Consider the following 22,672-nt stretch of genomic DNA (forward strand, 5'->3'; position numbering starts at 1 on the left):
GGTTGAGGGGGGGGAAGCGGGAAGGGTGCTAAATCACCAACTGATGTCATGTCACAATTTTATATATTTGGTTTTAAGTAACAGAAAACATTTCCAATAGTTTCGACTGTCTTTTTCAATTTTTATTGTCTTTAACCTTGTTCAGCTATTCCAATTGTCCCAAAATAATTTTAGCAATTGCTTGTAAGACCAACTTCACAAAAAAGAGCAAAATGAACAAGGTATTTCTTGTATCTCTGCTCTTTCATGTTTTTCTTCTGAAAACAATTTCCAAATTCCAGGTTGGATATCTGCCAAATTTCAGTTTATCTGTATGTTTTAGGATCAAATTGAGCTTTGCACAACACACAAAGTTCGTCCTAAACTTAAATTAATAAGTAAAGTTCACAATATTTACGATTCTTGTTCAATAGAACATAGAACATATCCTTTTAATTTCTTTCTCAAACCAATTCTGAGTCTTTGAGGTTTTGCGAACAACTCTGTTTTAGCAATGTTTTGACTTGAATACAAAGTGTGCTCTCATTGTAATAATCATGGAGTTTCTCTGCAAATATACTCCAAGTTTCACTGAATGCTTCTGAAACTTCCCTCAGGGAAGGGCAGTGCAGGGATGTGGCCTCTTCTCTAACTGTGCTAGAAAGGTCCCTCACCCACCTCTCTACCTCTATTCTTGCCCTGCCTCAGTGGCTTTGCTTCACGAAATTGGAATAGCTGAGCAGAGGTGTAAGCATTTTCAACAATGCTCCCATTCCAGCTAAAATCATTAGAGGAACTGTTTTCTCACACTGAATCCCAAGCAAGTTGAATGTCACCTGTCCTCTTTTTCAAGACAGCAGTTTCCACTGTCTGCTATTTGTAGATTTCTGATTGAACCTTGTTTGCTTACAGCAGTGACTCGGATACTATCTGTGTTCAATTCAATGGTAAAGAGTGCCTCTGGATTGAACCCTGTTCCGATTTGTGGTGTCATTGAGTCTGGACTGTATCATAGATTATGATGGCAGAGGAATTAGGTAGCGTTGATTGCTGAAGGCCTGCACTATCAACAGTATGGACTACTCACCTCACAAAGCCATTGTATTGGAGAGAAGACACCATCACTTTCTGGGATGCCTGTAGGTTTCATAATGGACTCTGGCTTGTTGGAGTAGGAATTCCAGCCTGCAATGCAGTGAACTCCTGAGTCCTTTCTGTCTTGGCTGAGTCAGGACTCATCAACATGGGAGGGGGAAGAGGTAGGATGCCATCAACTGCAGCTCAGACAGAGCAATTTGAAAGGTAATTATATGGATTCAATCAGAGCTTCATATGAAATGTATTTGTAAATGCAAAGCAGTCGTGCAAAGACAAGAACACACCACCCTCCACTGCATTCAACCTAAACTGTGGATCCGGTACTTAGATGACACATCTGTCATTGCTAAACGCAACAAGTTAGAAGAGATTCATCACCTCATCAACAGCGTATTCACAATGATTAAATTCACAAGGGAAGAAGAAAACAACAATGAACTTCCGTTCCTAGATGTTAAAGTGGAGCAATTGACAAATGGGGAATTCCAAACATCTGTATATAGAAAAGTAACCCATACTGATCAAATCCTCAACTTCCACAGCAACCACCCCAACTTCCAGAAACAAAGTTGCATTAGGACATTATTTAAATGGGCCAGAACTCACTGTAACACTCTAGAATTACGCAGGAAAGAGGAAGAACACTTATACAAGATCCTCGCTTTGAAGGGATATCCCCACAACTTCATCCACAGATGCCTACAAAACAGACAACAACAGGAGGACACAGTACGACCTAATACACTGGCCACACTGCCCTACATCAAGAACATATTGGAACTGACAAGTCTCCTAAGACCACTAGGAGTCATGGTGGCCAACAAGCCCACAGTCACTCTACAACAAACACTTACAAGGATTAAAGACCCCATCCCACAACATGCAGAACGAACATGGTTTACAAAATACCATGCAATGACTACCACCAACATATCAGACAGACAGGAAGGAAGCTAGCCATCAGAATACATGAACATCAGCCAGCAGCAAAACGGCACGATCAGCTCTCCTTAACATCAGTACACTCAGACAATGAAGGCCATCAATTTAACTGGGACAAAGTAACCATAGTAGTCCAACTCAAACATAGACACATAGGAATTGCTAGAGGCATGGTTCTTCAACCATACTTCAATCAACAAACATATAGAATTGGGTCCCATATACAAACCCCAACAGATCAAAACCAGAAATGACACTACTTACCATAACAGACCAGACAGTATAAATTCCAAGTGGAGTAGAACAATATCGCTTCATTGGAGGCACCATTGATGATGCCACCTGGCATGGTGATGAAACGTCTGAACAAAAACAAGCCAGCTCAACGTGCAAGTCAACAACCTCAAATGCAAAGCAAATAGTGCCCTGAATTCCCGTTCTTTGCTCAAAGCAACAGCCATTTCTTGCTACTAACAAACTGTTCAAATAAACTATTCCAATAAAGAAAAAGTGACAATAAGACATTGAAGGACTCACAGCAGGTTCACTTCAGATCAGTAAAGAACTATCATAGGAGAGAACAGTTATCATTTATCAAATCACACATAGATTTATCTGAATTTTAGAAAACACTCCATAACAGCTAACTCTTTATGGGTCATATCAGGTAACTTCGGCATGGTGTAAATAGTAAGGCATAGATGACGACTAGATGTTAGCTGACAGCTTAACCAATAAATGGCCTTCATGGCCTGTGCTTATTAGCTCAGTACACAGAAATTCAGTGATCATTCATGTCCACATGCTGCTCAGCATTTATGGTTCATGTCAATCCGATACATCTTGAACATCTAGAAGGAATATATTCAAAGACTTGTTATTTTGGGATGGGGTGAAATTGGTCACAGCAGCTGAACAAATGAATCAACAGCCGGTTGTATACTGTACCAGCTTTTAATTTCCACTGACTTGGAACATAATGCTAAGATTTTTTTCATTTCAAATCAAGCAAAATGCAACTTTAACAGAAAGAAGATCAGTTGGTGACAAATCACCTGCTGATTCACGATGAGTCCCTTTTGCTCTATTGGCATGGATCACTTTCATCCCCAGATCCAGGAAAAAAGAGAGTGACAAATAATAATGATCACCCCAGAGTTGTTTTACCACTCTACAGCATTATATGTTATTGCCCTCTTGTGAGTCTGGGACTTTAATATATTGCCAGATTTTATGGTTGCATTAAAGCTTGACATTTTCACATAAATGTTGTAGACATTATGATTTAGTTTATGTGCCAACCTGAGCTTAAACCCAGCTTATTGGTACTTACGGATTCACCTTATTTCTGCCCATTCCAATTGGAGTAAACCTGGAGACAAATAAACGGATCAATGTAGTATAACAATCAGAAAGGATAAATTCATGTATTCACTGAAACATGATTTGAAATATTATAAGCTATGATAAGTGCAATCAATTTCCTGATCAAATGCTTGTAATAGTTTCATAAGAAATTTGGCTGAAGTTTATTTAAGGACACATGAGAAGATGCTGAAATGGAAAACATGATGCAGTGCTGAATGGCATAAACATAGGTCCATGCATTTCATTCAGACAATTATAATCATTAGTAACTTAAGCTGAAAGGTCAATTTCACTCTTTAGATTGAGATTACCTTTGTTAGTCTCAGATAACTAAAAACACAGAAGTCACAAATTTAGGCTCCATAATACATCTTTCTGATGAGGTCCACACAATACCTCATGCTGAGCAGGGTGCAAGCAGCATGATTTATATTGCAGAAATGTCAGGTGTTAGTGGATTATGTCTCCACTCCTGCTGATTTCATAGACAGTGAGCAAACACTTAGTTCAAGTGGACACATGTGTAATCACTTCCAGCTGAACACGCATTAAGCTGCAAAAGGAACATTCCCCCTACACTCACTCACCCTCACACACTCACCTGTCACACTCACACACACACATACTCACTCATACACACGCACTCGCTCACACATGTATATTCACACACACAGACACATTATTTAAAGAGGCAAGTTCTTTAGGTTAATCATATATTAGCTCAGTTTAACTGGATGCAACTAGGATTTTTCTCAAGTCCCTATAATAGAACATAGGCTGCTCGGATAGAAAGTCTATGTTTGTGGTGTATAACTCTGGAAATAAATATAGAAATGTGTGACAATTGGTTCCAGTTGTAGACTCCACCATTTGGCTTTCCAAACAGAGAAGAATGAGAATTTAGTCATTTGTCTACTTCAACAGCTGAACCTTCATTGGCTGCTTGAATTTTCCACTCCGGCTAGAGGGCCAGTGAGAGGCAGACTGCATCCTCTGAGGAAGATTCACCAGATCTTCTGCCAATCATTCAGACGGAAGCCACCAATGAATCCCCATTTAGAGATTGGCTCCAAACAGATGTCAGCAGCTCTTGCGCTGGGCAGTACCAGGGATCCAGGGAACAGGAGCTAGGTGAGTGGGCAAGTGATTTGCTGGGAGGGCTAGGTGTGGTCTCCAGGGGCGTAGGTGATAGGCAATGGTGACAAGGACGGCTCCTAATGGTTATTCCCCCCAAACTTGCTCCCACTCCATTGATCAGGAATTCTTGCTTCCAGAAAGGCTACATGTCTATCAGCAGGCCTGCTCACAGGGAATCCCTCCCTCCCAGCAGCAGCAAATTGGGGCCCTTATTAGCCCTTTAATCTGTAGGACAGGAATGTCATCTGCGGAATTTAATTCCAGTGGAGGCAGGGAGGATCAGGTACACCACCATCTTGTCTAATTAAATGCCCTTTTTTTGCCCCCTTCCTTCCACCTGCAGGAGCAATAAGTTTCCAACCAAAAGTCAACATGACATACATCATCGAGCTTCACACTTTGTTATCTATGACGTACAGTAGCTTTATTTCAGTTTTTATAGGCCTGCAATGTCCAAGAAATGAGGCAAAGGGCTGTCAGTGTCGATGCAAACAGGTCATTCCAGATGGAATCAGGGATGCAGCAAATATTTCCCATTACCCTGTGCATCAGTGCACATGGAGTCAGGTCCTGTGTCTACCAAGAGGAATTTTCATCATGTCGTCCCAAAGAAAGGAGAAACTTAATGAATGCACAGTGGATTCTCTAGAGTAGTTTAAGTGGACAAGAGACAATTGGCTGCATACACATAGCTCTGTGACATTCACATGTCCGGCGGGGGGTGGGGTGGGTTACTGAAACTGTAATGAGGCCATCAATGTACAGGCAGCGTGTATGACTCCAAACAAATCAATATGTCAATAAACAGCCATTTATCCTGACAGCAGTGTCACTGTCTATATCCTGAAATGGTATGCCATCTTCATTCCTCCGAGAAGATAGGGCTAGAGAACTGATTAATAAGCCCTCAACTTTACTAATCACATAAGGATAGTGAAAGCTGTGGAGCCACTGGAAACATTGTGGTGCAAACACAAAAGAAAAGTCTTCATGTTCACATCAGACCAGAGGGCTGCTCTCCCACTCGAGAACAAGCTGCGGAGTCTTCCACAACTTTGTCCTCATGATGGTGCATTCACAGGTCACTTCAAGAGGAGCAGAAGGCCGACAGAATGTAGCCTGGCCCCTTCTATGCCAGGTAGGTGAGGTAATGGCACCAGTGCAGACCCTGTTTTCCTCAGGGACACACCTCTTCACTGTCATTGCAGCACCATTCCTCAGCTTCTCAATGATATAGGAACCTACCCTAACTCCCCACATTATTACATAGCTGCAAGATCCTACAATATAAATTAGCAGCAACCATTTTCCAAATGATATTTATCCAAAAAATACAATGGTTACGAATAAAAATTCGTAAGGGTCACCGGAAATGTTAACTCTGTTTTCTCCTTCACAGATGCTGCCAGACCTGCTGAGCTTTTCCAGCAACTTTGCTTTTGTGACCTCTTCATGGTTGTCCATTCTGGCAGCTATTGCCTGTCCTTATTTGCTACTCCAATGCCTGTTGGATAGCTGGTGGAAGGCTTCTGTTTTCCATAGTAGAAGAGACTGCAAAGGGCCTTGCAGGATGGCCTCAAGTAATTCTGGCTTTAAAAGGCCCAGTTCTGGACTGCACCACTTCAGCAGGACTGGCATCAGTCTGTACTGGCTGTTTGACAGGCAACAGCAAGATACACCACTGCCGTGTCACATTGTTGGGAGGTGCAATGCTGTCATTCTGAGGGATGATTGGAGATTTGTGGTCAGTGGTCCATGGCCATGAGACGGCACCTTCAACTATTGTGGCACCCTGGCAGCAGGTCAAAGCTGCATTGTGCATCATGGAGCTGAGGATAACTTCCGAGCTCAATAAAATGGGTTCAAACTCTGCTTGATTTCCCATGCTTATTTTCAATGCTTTCCAAAATTGAAATTAATTGAAGTAAATTAGCTTTATTGTCACGGGTACTCAAATGAGCACAGTGAAAAGTTTACAAGTCACCACTTAGGTATAAAGGCACTTAGGTACTGGTTCTAAAGTATAAATTCTTAAGAAATAAAAATAGAAAACAAAAGAAATAAAAATGTACATTACAGATCATAGGAATAAATTAGGAAATAAAGAAATAAAACATTCAGAATAACAATTCTAGCTGTACACATTTTAACACAGACAAGCATGTGATATGAAATACCCTTTCCTCCCTATGGCTCAGGTGATGTAAGTCTGCTTGCCTGTTGTTGATTCAGATCTGTTCCATTCTTTTCTGAAGATAGGTCTAGACCCGAAATGTCAGGTTTCCTGCTCCCTCTGATGCTGCTTGGCCTGCTGTGTTCATCCAGCTTTACACCTTGTTATCTCAGATTCTGCAGCAACGGCAGTCCATACTACCTCCGTTCCACTCTATTGTCTCATGGCATCACACTATCTTGCACATTGTACATGTAATTGAATAGATGGAGACATTTGAAGGCCACACAGATGGTGTGACACTGTTTTCGGTAGAAGGTGTTATGAGAGTGAGTTGATACTTTAAGTGAGGCTAAATATTAGTCTCCCCATTTATATGCTGTTAAATGAAAGCAATTATTGTATTTTACAAAAGCATTCATAGGGTTTAGAAAGATGATTGGGACAGGAACAGTAATATACAACATCACATTAATCACAAAATTACCATATTACAGGGGAAATTATACTGATTAAGGGACTTTACCATTAGAATTAGCAAGCACTTGCTATATTATGCCCCAGGTCATCTGTATTCCACAGCAAAGCCTGTTACATGAACTATTTTCTCCTGAATTGCAAAGTCAAAAGCAAAGGTACTCATATCCTGTTGCTATGGTGATGTCATCTCCAGTTTTGCAGCTTCAATTACATCTCAAGTAGTTATACTGTAATTTACAACAATAAAAATCTCAAGGCCTCGAGTTCCCTATTTGGGTCAACCCAATATTTGCACTCCAAACTGCATCAAAATATATGTTGTTGTGTTGAAATAAAATTTTTCCCAATTGTATTTGCAATTTCACAGGATTCTTCAAACTTAAAGGTATAAATTGGCTTAAATTAGTAGAAACAAGAGTTCGAGAAAACATCAATAATACACTCAATCTCGAAACATTTAGCTCATCCAGTCATCATTTGTACAAAACATATTTAAGGACATGCCATCAGGAACTATTATCAAAGTGACTTGTAGTCATAATCATTCATAAAATTAAACCAAAAATACGGTCAGGTCTCAAAGATAATTTTTTTGCATAAATATAACTCAAAGAATTGCAATTAAAGAAGAACAGGAAGATGATTTTGTTTCATGCTTTTTTTTCATAACCTGATCACAATATTGAAGGCTTTTTGAAAACCCAAGTAAATGACAAAGGATATCTCAAGGTAGATGCACAGCTAAGAAAAGAAATAGTTGCTCTGAAGAAAAATATATCAAGCTAATATGCTGTGCATATTTATATGAACAGACTGTCTGCAAATGCCAATAAATGTACACCACACCTCAAGCTTTGTATACAGTTTTAGCCCCCCTACCTGTGGAGAGACGTAGTTGTATTGGAAGCAGTTCAGAGGAGCTCACTTGATTGATTTTAGAGATGAGGTATTTGTCTTACAAAGAGATATTGAGCAGCTTAGGTTTATATCCTCTGGATTTTAGAAGGAAGACAGGAGATCTAATTGAAATATATAAGATGCTAAAGGGGATTGACAGAAAGGATGTTTCCTCATGTGGGGCAATCTAGAATGAGAGGCCATAGCATAAAACAGACATAAAAAGAAACTACTTCTCTCAAAGGGTTGTGAATCTTCGGAATTCACTGCCCCAGATTGTGGTGACGCTGGGACACTGAGCAAATTTGAGGAGGAGATAGACAAATTTTAATTAGAAATGAGGTAAAAGGTTATGGAGTGTGGGCAAGAAAGTGGGATTAAAGCAAAGACGATATCTGCAATGATCATGTAAAATGGCAAAGCAAGCTCAAGGGGCTGAAATGTCTACTCTCGCTCCTAGCTCTTACGCTGTATTATTTTTATTTTCTTACATACATTGTGGGCCATCTCATCAGCTTGAGAGGGAGAGCAGGTTATTCTATCATGCAGGATTGTTTAAAAAATATACAATGAATTCGTACAGAAACTTGACCAAATTTACCAGCATGCTGTTGGAGGCAGAGGACTAGTAAAAAAAATCTCTCTTCAATACTTCCTGATGCAAGAAGCTTGAGAATTAAGGATAACATTTTCTTCTAAGCAATTGATTAAACCAGATAGCATCAGTCTGAAAGAAGAAAACAGTATTGTCTGTGCTTGAAGTGAAGAAACAAATTTGCTAAGTTCTATAAAATGAGATATAAATTAACCAAACTGAGCCAGAGATCTGATTAATGGAATCATGGCTGGAACAAGTTGGAATGAACATCAATCTAACCGATTTAGGAAGTGTAAAAGAAGGGAACACTCCCATTATTGGACTGTAATACAGAATTATTGAGCACAGTGTTTAAAATTTTAATTTACTTGAAGGTTACAAGAAACTAAAATAAGCTGATATTGATTTGTGATATCTGTGGCTGTTTTCTTTCAGAATATGAAGAAGTTCAGAGTCACAGAAATATTGCAACGAAGAAGCATTCAGCTTTTTGCTGTGAACTCCACAAACAGCTTTTTTTTCCTCCTTGTGCTTTTTCGTATCAGCTTAACTTCATTTTTAATTCAGCAAGCAATGATGTGTAAGAACATAGGACCACAATAAATTAGAAGGAGTTGTAAGGCATTCAGCCCTGCAATTCTGCACCACCATTCAATAAGATCACGAATGAACTGAGTCTACCACTTTTATGCTGATCTCAATAACCTTTCACCACCTTGCATATCAAGAATCTATCTAGTTCTGCCTTAAAAATATTCAAGGAGCAAGGAAGAGAGTTCCAAAGATACATGTCCCACTGAGAGAAAGAAATTCTCTTATTTCGGTCTTAACTTGCTAACACTTTATTTTGTAACAGTGGTCCCTAGTTTGAGATTCTCCCCACAAAGGAGAATGCTTTCCATAGGCACCTGACAAGACCCCTCAAAATTTTATACATTCCAATCAGGCCATTTTATCTCAACTTCAGTGAATACAAGTCTAGCCTGGAAAACCATTCATCATAAGACAGCCCGCCCATTCCAGGTGTTAGTCTTATAAGCCCATTCTGAATTGCTTCCAAAGTACTGCCATCCTTCCTTAAATAAGGGGACCAACGCACTGCCCCAGACGTAGTCTCACCAATGGCCTCTACAAATGAAGCAAAACTGCACCAGTTTTGTCTTCAATTCCCCTTGTAATAAATGCTAACATTCTATTAGCTTTCTTCATTCCTTGCTAGACCTGATACTTACCTTTTGCAATTCAGGCATGAAGATTCTCAGATCCCTCTGTATACTGTTCTGAAGTTTCACTATTGAATATGTTTTTCTTTCATCCTTCCTGTCTGCCAATTTTTACATTTTCTCATATTATATCCTGCTTATCAGAGTATTACTTATTTACTTTCCTTGTCTGCACCCTTTTGTAGCCTCCTTATGTTGTCTTTGCAATTTATATTGTCACTTATCTTTGTGTCATCAGCAAATTTAGCAACTGCACCTTTGGTCTCTCCTTCCAACTCATTTATGTTAACTGTAAAAGTCAAGACATCAGTATAGATACTTGTGCCATATAACACCTTGAATATGATCCATTTATGCCTAAAATTTATTTTCTGTTAGCCAGATAATTTTCTATCCATACCAATATGTTACCATCTATACTATTTTATTTTCCACATTATGTGGCATCACATCAAATGCCTTCTGGAACTCTAAGTACAGGACATCCATCGGTTCCACGTTACCTGCATCATATGATACTTCCTTCAAGAACTCCAATAAATTGGTTAAAAATGATTTCCTGTTCACAAAACCATGTCAACTGCACTTGATAAACTTGAACCTTTCTGGGCCCCCAGCAATAACATCTTTAAAATGAGCCTTTAAAAATAACTTTGCCTATGACAGATGTCAAGAAAAATGTCTGGTAGTTTCCTGCATTCTCTCAAACACCCTTTTCAAGTAAAGGAGTTGCATTTACTATTTTCCATTCTAGTTGCCAACCTGACCCTGGAGGCAGCCAGACCTTCACCTGCCAGTGCCACACATCTTACTTGATTCCTTGGTCATGGAGGTTTCAACAGTCATGTTCCTCTCCCACTAAGGCAAAGATTCTTTCTCATGTAAGGAAAGGAACTGGATGCACAGTGGCTCAGTGGTTAGCACCCCTGCCTCACAGAACCAGGGACCCGGGTTTGATTCCAATATCAGGCAACTCTCTGTGTGGAATTTGCACATTTTCTGCGTGGGTTCCCTCCAAGTGCTCCAGTTTCCTCCCACTGTTTAAAGATGAGCCGGTTAGGTGGATTGGCCGCAGGAAATGTAAAGTTACAGGGATAGGATTTGGGTCTGGGTGAAGGCTCTTCAGAGGGGCAGTGTGGACTCATTGTGTTGAATGGCCTACTTCCACACTGTGAGGATTCTGAGTTTTTTTTGTTTATTCAACATGTGGGCATCACTGGCTGGGCCAGTTTTCCTTTGCCCAAAACTAGTTGCCCAGAGATCAATTAAAGATCAACCCCATTGCTACAGGTCTGGAGTCTCACGAAGGCAGACTCCGTAAGAATGGCAAATTCCCTTCCCGAGAGGACATTAGGGAACCATATGGGTTTGAGCATCAATTGGCAACAGATCCACTGTCATCTTTAGGCTCTTAATGACAAGCTTATATTGAATTCAAATTCCACTATTGCTATGACAGGATATGAGCCTGGGTGCCCAAAACAATAGTTGAGTTTCTGAATTAATAGTCTAGGATAGCACCGCCAGGCTATCCCCTCCCCAGTGTGGGATGAAAGTGGCTGACACAACTGGTAGTGTTGGGCAAGTGATGGAAAAAAGTAGTGATTTGGCCTGAGTGAGTGGGTAGGCAGCCAGGAGGGCATGCAACGTTAGTAGTGTGGGGCATTGGAAGAGGGGTTTTGGTGACAGTGAGTGTGGGAGATTTTTGCACACATTACTAAGTGTGATTGGCCATGAGCATCAGTGGGCCAGAGTGGCTGCTGCACAATAAGTGTGAGTGAGAGCTAGTGAAAAAAAAGATGTCACTTAATCTCGGTATCTTTGGATCGAACTGGGAGGACCAGGTGCCATGGTCTAGCAGTCCTGCGAAGAAAAGATGGCACTCTTCTGGACCATCCACCACGAGTTATATGACCCTGCTGGCAAAATGGGTTGGGCCTAATTTCCCTTTCTCAGCCATCTCTGGAGCAAATCTTCACACACAGGCACTGTGAAACACACTCCTGGCTAACAGTGCTTCACCTGGCAGACAGCTGTGTGCAATTGTCTTCTGGGTTAATTTCCTGATAAATTAACTAACTCTCTGACAATCAGATGTAGAACCAAATACATCTGTTTACTGTAAAAATAGAAAATGCTGGAGAAATAGAAATGCAGCACGTCTCGCAGAATCAGTGGAGCGAAATAGGTTGAAGGGTGTCCTCAAACCCTGGGTTTCAGGTTCTAAACTTTTAAAATAAACCTACACCAAAATCCTTTAAGATGCAATCAAAAATAGGGCATTCAATACATAGACGAATTGCTTTGCTAATCTTTTCACACATTAAGGAAGACAGGGTGAAGAAGATAGGTTATAACTTACAAGCTTTGGTAAACCTGGAAGTGTTAAAAATAAGAACCCATGTGTGAAAAATTCCCACAGATCAGCGTTCACTAACAGTTTCCATGATCAGCTGGGTCCAGCAGCTTCCTTTTTTGCAGGCAAAGTGTAGGCTTCATTTCATTCAGCAACTTAGAGACAGAGATGGGAAGTCCAAAGCAGGCTTCCTCTGGAGGTCAAAAGCTGAATCATTTCAAAGCATAATATGGCATTTTTAATCAACTCAACCAGCTTCAATTTCAGTCACGTGACAAATATGGGCATTTCAGGCGCAGAGGACCCATCTTTGTGGGGTAATTGGAAGGCTTTTGATGTAACTTTATATCACCAATTATAGTTTCCATCACAGGGTAATGAGATAGCTGTAAAAGCATCAGCTCCCACCTTCGCATAATGGATTTTGGTGCTTTCCTTTAAACAGAGCAGGCTGGAGGCAGGCAGCTCAGAGGTTAGCACTGCTGCCTCACAGCACCAGGAACCTGGGTTCAATTCCAGTCCCTGTGTGGAGTTTGCACATTCTCCCCATGTCTGGGTGGGTTTCGTCCTCCAGTCCGAAGATGTGCAAGTTAGGTGGGTTGGCGATGGGAAATACAGGGTTATAGTGTGGAGGGTCTGGGTGGATGCTCTTCATAGGCCCTTCACTTCCACACTGTAGAGATTCCATGACTTATCTCCAAATCTTTTGTTTCAAATTTAGCTGGATTGTCCGTGTAAATGAGGAGATTCAGAATCTTCAGGACTTGTGATCACATGATGACCATTGACCATTTCTTGAGTTCAGCAAGGTTGTCCATTTAAAGAAGGAGAATTTCTCATTCTTACGACAATATAAAAGAGAATACAGTTTTCTTTGGGATTTGTCCTCATGCCCTTTGGCCATGATAATAGCAATACAGAACAGCAATCCAAGCACCATATGAATAGTTAACACAATCTAATTTTTGCTGGATAATATTACGAAAACAATTCCAAGAAATTTAACAAAGACCCTACGATAAATAAAGGTAGCCATTCTGATTGACCTTGCATTTTCAATGGCTTCAAGCCTCCCTAAGATAATATTATTTCTAGATATTAAGGATGTCGGAAAAGATAAATAGATCTGCTTACAACAGTGTAATCCTTGTCTATTGCTGGAGACTCTATCCAATCAATTGCTGTTAAATCTGATGAAAGGGCAATAATGTTCCCTGCCTTGTGAATAACTTTCTCCACTGAACTAAGCAATAAGCGAATTCCAAGACACTAAATGTTTTGAAACAATATTTGTTCAAGTATCAGTACTGGGGATGACATTCTGTAACTGTAGCATTTTGCATAAATTATAAACTTGTTCATTTGTATGAGCTAAAATTAAGACTGAAGCTCTTAACATTGTAACTACATTTTGTTATTTCAAGCTGTGTTTGCTGTCTGGTTTGAATTTATGCTAATTATTCCTCTGATGTTAACAAAAAGAGAAGCTGATTTAACAGTTACTAAATTAAATATCACCATGCATCAATATGTGAATAACGACTGAAAGTATTACATTGCACCTTCGAGTAAATTAAATTATTAAAATACTTTAAAACTCTAAATTTGTGGATGACCTGCGATTCCTTCCAGCAATATTTTTGCATCGCCTTTTGACATCTGTAGATTAGTTAGTAGTTATCAATGCTTCAATATTGTATGAAAGAACTTTCTATACAGAGCGGAAGATGGCTCTGAAGTTCACAGACATGTGACACGTATGATCAGAGGAAATTACTAACAGGCTAGGGTCTGGTGGTACAATGCTAGTGTTCTCTCCCTCTCTGGTAGCAGACTGGGGTTCAAGACCCACCTGCTCCAGGGGTGTGGCATAATATCTCTAAATAAATTGATTAAAATACTTCACTAGCACACTATAAAAGTGACTTTTCATTTCCTCCAGCCTTTCAATTTTCTTCATAGTTTAGTTAATCTCATTAATGTCATATTAAGAAAATCTAATTCAGATCCACAATGATTTTCAAATGGGCCACGCTTGTTAAGTACAGAATCAGAAAAAAAAAAGTTTAAGAAAAGGATTTATCTGTGGCATACCTCCACTTTGCAGATGCTAGAAGTATGTCCACATTGGAAATAAGTAGCACAATGTCAGTTGCAATGGCAAGCTATGAAAATTAATGAATATATTACTCCAGGACATTCAAGGTCCGTTGTTACACCTCACTGGTTTGCCACACTGGGAATCAAACCCTGCTATTCTCGGAGTTCACAAAAGTAAAAGATTTTAAAATTATGCAGAATTCCCCCATTTACCTGTCTTCTAGACTCTTGTTAACAGATAGCATGGACCAGGTTTCTGTACTTAGCAAGAATTACTATTATTTACAAATAAATAGATTCTAAATACAGTTAAATAATTATCAACCATCAATATATAACTCTACTTATTAAAACTCTAACCCACTTATAAGGCCCCCTCTACCCAAACATATAGATCAACACAGGCAGGCACAAAGAAAGGGTATCATTGGTAGAGGGTTGGGGTTAGACTTGGAGGGCAGTTCAGTCATCTCTTAGCACTGGGTTCGTTTTGGATGATCAGAATTCTGCTTTCTAATTGCCCTTCTCCAGGAACTTCCACTTGTTTTCAGAAGGCACTGGATGACTCATTCACATCTATACCAGACTCTGACTTATTAAATAAACGCACAGCTTACAGCAACTAAAAGGGGAAATAAGTTGGCTACCATCATGTTGGAGATTTCCTTCACTGCAGACCAGAAACAATTCCTTCCCTTAAGAGGTTAAATGACTGCTAACCCAAGCTGTTCACCTACCTGACAGTCACCCAGCTTTTGTCAGGCAGGAAACTTTGCCATCAATAGCTGGTCACCATTTCACAGACCAATGAACTGTTTGTTGCCAGCCAAGTCTCCATTCTCCACACAGCCGTCTAGCTCAGCTCATCTATACCTGGGCTCTCCCACTGCTTGATCTCACAACTTGGTAAACAGCACTCTCAATAAGTGTTCAATAACTGGCTTTTAGAATGGACAGTAATCCTTGGTTTTAAAAAACAATTTTTTTCCCATTTCAGTCAATAATCAAATATACAGAGAAATAAAAATTTGTGATCTTTATATGATTTATATTTTGATTTCTGACCATATTTTACATTAAATAATTTTAAATGCATTCCTGCTTAGTAATGCCACATAAATAATCTTAAGACTTATCAAAAAGGTTTCTCTAAACATAACCACGCTAACCATTGAAATGACATTCTATTGAGCGTTATAACGAATGTGTTCTATTTTTACGGTGCCTAATTCGACATTAAACACTGAAATCTGTGAACATCAAGGCTTGTCCCATCTGTGTTCTTATGTTGTAATAAATCTATAAATTTTTGACTCAAAGGAGAAAGGATTTTTCTTCACATTTTTCCTCTTAGTTATACAATTTAATCTTTTGAAAATATAGCTATATTTGTTTCTGTAGTGATATTCACAGCAATCTCAATGTTTATATGTAAGGGTTTTAACATTTTGATATGTTTCTAACCGTATTATACTCAAAGCACACATCTGAATACCTCAAAGGAGTGCATATTCAAATGAATTAGGTTAGTTTATTGATAATCAAAAATATATTGGCTGCATTGACTGATCTAGTAGTTGTATCATTTATGGTAATTCACTGTTACCTTGTCGATATTGGATAGAAATAAAAATCAACATAACAAATAGCAATACCATTTCATTTTGATCCATCAACTTCATCTGAATATATTATTTAAAATGTGAAATGGAAAGCATCACACATTCTCTAATTCAACAAAAATTGTCACTTTCATTCATTATCCACAAAATAATTCATGCTTACAGTTAATTTATTTAATTTTCATCAGCAGCTGCATCAAATATCTTTAGAAACATACCGATCTCTTCCTTAGCTTTGATCAGACATGCAGCCTAATGGGTTGGTCTCACTTTGAATAGCTTAATTGCTTTTCCCTTCATTTGAAATTTTGTCAATAAAAGCTAGAAAATTGTAATAGTTATTACTTCCAAATAGGGAATAATAGTGCTCACACACACTATGATTATACATACAATCTTTGATAGAAGAATACGGGTAACTGAGAATATTTCAGGGGGCAATTTCCAAGGGAATGCATGGGCATTGATTACATAGGCTTATCATGAGGCGGTTTTCATACAACTCACAGGAAAAGGAGGACAGGACATTCAGGCCTTCAAACAGCTTCTACTATTCAATTAGACCATGTCTAATTTGTATCGCAAATCCATTTAATGGACTTTGGTAGCTGTTCATTGAAATAATTAACTAAACATATCTATCGACCTCTGTCCAGTCTTGATCAGCACCTGTAGCTCATATGAATTACGATGAAGAAACCCCAGGACAAATTTAGTTTGATTGGAATCACGTCATATTAGAGTTAGTAGGAGTGTTACAATGAGATTATTGCACATCTACGGCACGTTACTTCGATAATCTTGAAATGTTTGGCAAAATTCAAGTTACATGTTTTAAGAAAGTAAGGAATACTTCAGCGAATCATATTCCTGGGGTTGAACACTTTAGGATAGAGTGCTGATGAAGTGAGGACAAAGGTGTTCTTTAGCAGGTAAACACTAGGCTCAGCTTGGACGGAGAAGAACATTAAAAGGCCCTTTCCTTCCACTGAGGGAGCTTGACACACTCAAGAAGTTGCAGATAGTGAGACGGTTGGGACAGAAATCTATTTGGTTCCGCCTGCCAAGCATGGTAGACAATGTGGAGGAAAGGAACTTTCGTTGGTGGTCCTGTAAGGAGCAGGGAATGGAAAATCCCAGTCAATTTGATGAAGTAGTAGTTGATCTCATTGACTGAAATTTACCTCATTCTCTGCCAAGATCTACAGGAACACAAGGAATAGGTGTGGGAGTAGACTATATAGTCCTCAAGTCTGATTTGCCCTTCAGCTTATGTTGAATCTTGTGCATCAACTCCACTTTCCAATCATCTCTTCTCTTGATTCCCTGAGGGATCTCTATTCCAGCCTGGTCTACCCTCAACTATTGAGTGTACTCAACTTGATGGAGCAGAGAATTCTAACAATTCAAAATCCTCTGAGTGAGGAAATTTCTCTTCATCTCAGATCTAAATGCTCCTTTAACATGACACTATGCCTCTATGTTCTAGATTCACCAACCATCTAGTCATGGTTTTTGGTCATGATCAGTCAGAGGGGTGAACATGTTGTTGTACGACATCATGATACAACTGTTTTAAAAGCCAAGGATTACATACTCTTAGTGTCTAGGCTACCAAGCCCTCTAAGAATTTTATTTGTTTTGATTCAATTATTCCTTGTTGTCTTAACCTCCAGAGTGTATAGAACAATGTTACTCAGCTTTTCATCAAAATACAACTCTCTTATCCCGAGAACCAACCCTCAAATTGACAATGAAGCTATTGCCTTCAGGGCAAGTATAGCCTCCCCAACATATGGAGGCCAAACCTTCACAGAATATCCCAAACATGGAAAATTTTTATAAGATCGTTAGATTTACTCCTTCATATTCACCAGACTCCTTACAAGAAAGACCAATGTGACATTTAGCTTCCTAATTGTTTGTTGTACCAGATTTTGCCCCTTGCGTGATTACAACTTAATTTCTCCAGTTATCAAAATTAAGAACTTTTACACCTCGACAAATATTCTAACTTTCTATTCTTACTACCTAATTGAGTAACCTAACGTCGTTTTATAATATATTCCATCTGCCAAGTTGCTGCTAAACCGATTAACCTCTCAAAATCACTTTGCTCTTTTATTCGTCGGAAGATGCAATGTGGGCAATAGGAGTTTCACCCTCCACATTGTAATCCAATGGACAACCATACTGCTTTTCTTCGAGAGACCCAACACAACTGTGAAGAGAATCAGCAAATTAATACAGCAACTAATATGCTCAAATTAAAAGCAAATTATTGTGAATTAAATGCAATAAGAAAACCCCATATCTATCAAGACCAAGAACATATAAGAATCCTTTTAGCTGTTGCAACGTGACCTGACGAATAAGTATGTCAAGAATATTCCTAAAGATGCCAAGAAAGAATTGATAAGGTTTAAAAAAAAAGTTTTCAAATTAAGAAAAAAGGCTTCACTGCAAATTGCATTAGCCTGTTTAGAAAGCTACAGAGAGCAATGGAATTTCTTTAAAGTTAGCAGATAAACATATATTTTCATCAGACAGAAGCAGATCTTTGACACAGATACGATCGCGTTGTCTAAAAAGGAAACTCCTCTTAGGTTCAAGCAAGACACAAAGCAACCCACAAATGAATGCTAGATTTGTGAGATTGTTGTATAATATTTATTTTAAAATCCTGAATGTATTTTAAGTGGGTTTGTTACCACATTTCAAATACGTCTGCTTATCTTACTTAGATTTAATGAGGGTCATGTCTTCCCAGCAGATAAACAGGAATTGGCGAAACAGCTGGAAAAATATGCTGGGGTCAACTGAAATTAGATTCCTGATTCAAGAAAAAAGCATCCAATTCTCAAACCATGTTTTAAACAGCAAGACAAGGATTTCACTTGTGAGTGGCAAAAGGAATATTTGCATCCAGTAGCATGCAATTATTCCCCAATTGCACCACAGCTGCAGTTTCTCATTCTCCCACTGCCTGGATAGAAACTAGATGGTAACAATTCCTGAATTGAAAGTGAGACCAGCTACCAGTCAACTTCATTCACCACTTGTTCCTCCAGATCTCTATCTTGGACAGCAGTCACCTGGATATCAGGCACCTCCATGAGCAACAACTATCCAAATCTTTGTCCACAGGAGTTGGCATTAGACATGTACCAGACTCATCACACCCTCATAGCACATCTCTAACCCAGTCACAATACAGTTCTGCACTTCAATGCATTGGCGGTGTTCATCATAATGCTGCTGGTAAGTCACTTTGCACGCAGGGAAAGATACCCAACTCATGGCTCAGACCTCAGAGCATATCAGGGCTCCTCCTTTGCTGTTTTAGCATTCACTCACTTTGCACGTACCTTGAAGCACACAGCATCTCTGCCTTGTCTTGCTAAGTTGCACTCTGCCCCTCAGTCAAAACTTACAGGCTCACAGATATTCTGTTTTGCTTTTTCGGGCAGGCACAAAGCCAGGCAATTTGTCATAGTTGCCAGCAGTGACCAATCAAGGGGGTGGACATATTACTGCACAACACCATGATACACGGGTGTTACACTGCACCATGTGCCAGCAGCTACATAGCAAACATGCTGCATGTGTTCCAACCAATTGTCTTGTCTCAAACCTCAGGGAAGTAGTCCTTGCTTAAGCGATACCAAGGTGTAGAGATGGATGAACACAGCAGGCTAAGCAGCATTAGAGGAGCAGGAGAGCTGATGTTTCGGGCCTAGACCCGTCTTAGGCCCGAAACATCAGCACTCCGGCTCCTATGATGCTGCTTGGCCTGCTGTGTTCATCCAGCTCTACACATTGCTATCTCAGATTCTCCAGCATCTGCAGTTCCTACTATCGCTAGTCCTTACTTAAGATTGGTGGATTGTCAAAGATAGGGTGTCACCACAATCAGCTAACAACAACTTCTGATCTCAGTTCAGGGCTTTGAACACTGTCATTTATCCATTTCTGACAGTCAGAGTTTCTGTGTCACGGCAGTCCAGGGAATGGACAAGTCAATCCAGCAAGTCCAGTGGAAACAGTCCAGAGATTAGCAATAAGTCAATAAGGGAGCTGTGCAGATATCACTTGGGCTCTGGTCACTCATCCTTCTGGTTCAGTCAGGAGGGTCCATTGACTGAAAGGTAAGGTGTTAATAGGGACCATTGATATTGTAGGAAGTTGAGAAATTCAATTGTAGGAATGGAGAGCAGGAAGTGATACAACATTTAATGTTAGGAGATGACAGCACATTGGAGAACTTCAGTTATTGGAGTGGGGTCAGCAATGTCACCACCAAACTAACTTCCAACTGAGAAGCTTGCATCACGATATTGGCATGGCTAAGCTGCAGGCCTGGAGATGGGTGGGTGATATTCAACGATGAAGGTATAAATGAAAGAGTTGGATAGAAACATTTGGAAGCTCAGGTGGGGTCAACAGGGATGCAGGGAAGAAAGGCAATATGAAGGTTTGTGATGTCCCATGGATTTCCAGCATGACGCTGGAACTCGATCTGCAAAGAATGACTTACGTTGCCCTCCATGCTCCTCTGAATTGCAAATACGCAATGGTAATGAAAGCTGGCTGTCACTACACCAGGAGTAGATGGTGTAAGAGGTTTTGTGCATCTGAGAAAAATGGTTCCACCTGTGAGCAATGTATCAGCATTGTACTAATCAGCACAGACACAGTACAGGTTACAGTCTTCATAAAGTTATCATAAAGTCCTGTATGCGAAATGTTTGCAATGACAAACTCTGTGGGATACAAGCCTTGGCCGTAAGCAATCTCAACATTTTCACTCATCATTAAAAGATAATCACTGATATCGCTGTGAGGCAGAAATAATCACAGACAACTTTAAAAATCTCACTTCCGCACCACGATTCACAAAGACAATCCTAGGCCGCATTCACTGCACAAGGGCATGGAACTTATGCCTTTCACTTTGAACTGTAAAGATTTGTCAACATGCTCTTGTATGTAAAGCTGTCTTCATTGGGTGATATGGGAGTGAGTTAGTAATACTACAGCACTTACAATTTCCTACTGTATTTGTGCAACATGGCTTGTGCTGCATACTTCAGAATAAGGCCCACTATGTCAAAGGTCCATGGGTCGCCTTTGTCAGAACCATGTCTCACTGTATTGAGGGCTCTATTAAACTGCCATTTGTGAGCGATGTGAATGCCAGCTGCTCTTATTACGTGGCAGAGAATGCCACCTCACTCTGGGTAAAGAAACTTCTCCTCATCACAGCCTAAATAGCTTACCCCGTATCTTTAGACTGTGATTCCAGGTTCTGGGCTCCCCTGTCATCAGGAACATCCTTCCTGCATTTGCTCTGTCCAATAATGTTAGAATTTTATTGGTTCCTATGAGATCCTCTGCACTCTTCTAACTGCTAGGAATATAATCCTAACCAATCCAGTTTCATTTCATACATCATTCCTGCCATCCCAGGAATCCATTTGGTGAATCTTCATTGCCAGAACATTCTTTCTCAGATATAGAAACCAAAGCTGGACAAAATATTACAGATATATTCTCACCAAGGCCCTGTACAACTGCAGCAAAACACCCCTGCTCCATACTCAAATCCTCTTGCAATCTTTGCAAACTCAGGACAAAAGTTGATCATTCCTTCCCTGGTAAATCAATATCTTCATTAAAATTCTTATTTTTGGCCAGAATGCCAATTTGATCTACATTAAGATTAAGTACATCCATTGTGAGGGGTAGGTCATGCCTTACAAACCTTATCGAGTTTTTTGAGGATGTGACTAGTAAGGTTGATGAGGGTCAAGCTGTGGATGTGGTGTATATGGACTTCAGTAAGGCATTTGATAAGGTTCCCCATGGAAGGCTCATTCAGAAGGTCAGGAGGAATGGGATACAGGGGAACTTAGCTGCTTGGATACAGAATTGGCTGGCCAACAGAAGACAGCGAGTGGTAGTAGAAGGAAAATATTCTGCCTGGAAGTCAGTGGTGAGTGGGGTTCCACAGGGCTCTGTCCTTGGGCCTCTACTGTTTGTAATTTTTATTAATGACTTGGACGAGGGAATTGAAGGATGGGTCAGCAAGTTTGCAGACGACACAAAGGTCGGAGGTGTCGTTGACAGTGTAGAGGGCTGTTGTAGGCTGCAGCGGGACATTGACAGGATGCAGAGATGGGCTGAGAGGTGGCAGATGGAGTTCAACCTGGATAAATGCGAGGTGATGCATTTTGGAAGGTCGAATTTGAAAGCTGAGTACAGGATTAAGGATAGGATTCTTGGCAGCGTGGAGGAACAGAGGGATCTTGGTGTGCAGATACATAGATCCCTTAAAATGGCCACCCAAGTGGACAGGGTTGTTAAGAAAGCATATGGTGTTTTGGCTTTCATTAACAGGGGGATTGAGTTTAAGAGTCGTGAGATCTTGTTGCAGCTCTATAAAACTTTGGTTAGGCCGCACTTGGAATACTGCGTCCAGTTCTGGGCGCCCTATTATAGGAAAGATGTGGATGCTTTGGAGAGGGTTCAGAGGAGGTTTACCAGGATGCTGCCTGGACTGGAGGGCTTATCTTATGAAGAGAGGTTGACTGAGCTCGGTCTCTTTTCATTGGAGAAAAGGAGGAGGAGAGGGGACCTAATTGAGGTATACAAGATAATGAGAGGCATAGATAGAGTCGATAGCCAGAGACTATTTCC

At 40.0% G+C, this 22,672-nt stretch overlaps 1 long non-coding RNA gene across 1 annotated transcript in view; it reads right to left on the bottom strand.

Annotated features, from left to right (window-relative positions):
• LOC125455321 (uncharacterized) overlaps positions 1-16,239 on the bottom strand; it is a 267,231-nt gene extending 250,992 nt beyond the window's left edge. The window contains exons 1-2 of the long non-coding RNA XR_007248219.2: positions 16,192-16,239; positions 3,353-3,391 (exon numbers count right to left, since the gene is read on the bottom strand). This is a non-coding gene — a long non-coding RNA (uncharacterized LOC125455321). The remainder of the gene's footprint in view (positions 1-3,352; positions 3,392-16,191) is intronic.
• Positions 16,240-22,672: the final 6,433 nt, after the last annotated feature.

This window comes from Stegostoma tigrinum, chromosome 10 (genome assembly GCF_030684315.1).
Source record: "Stegostoma tigrinum isolate sSteTig4 chromosome 10, sSteTig4.hap1, whole genome shotgun sequence".
In the NCBI taxonomy this organism is placed as follows: Eukaryota; Metazoa; Chordata; class Chondrichthyes; order Orectolobiformes; family Stegostomatidae; genus Stegostoma; species Stegostoma tigrinum.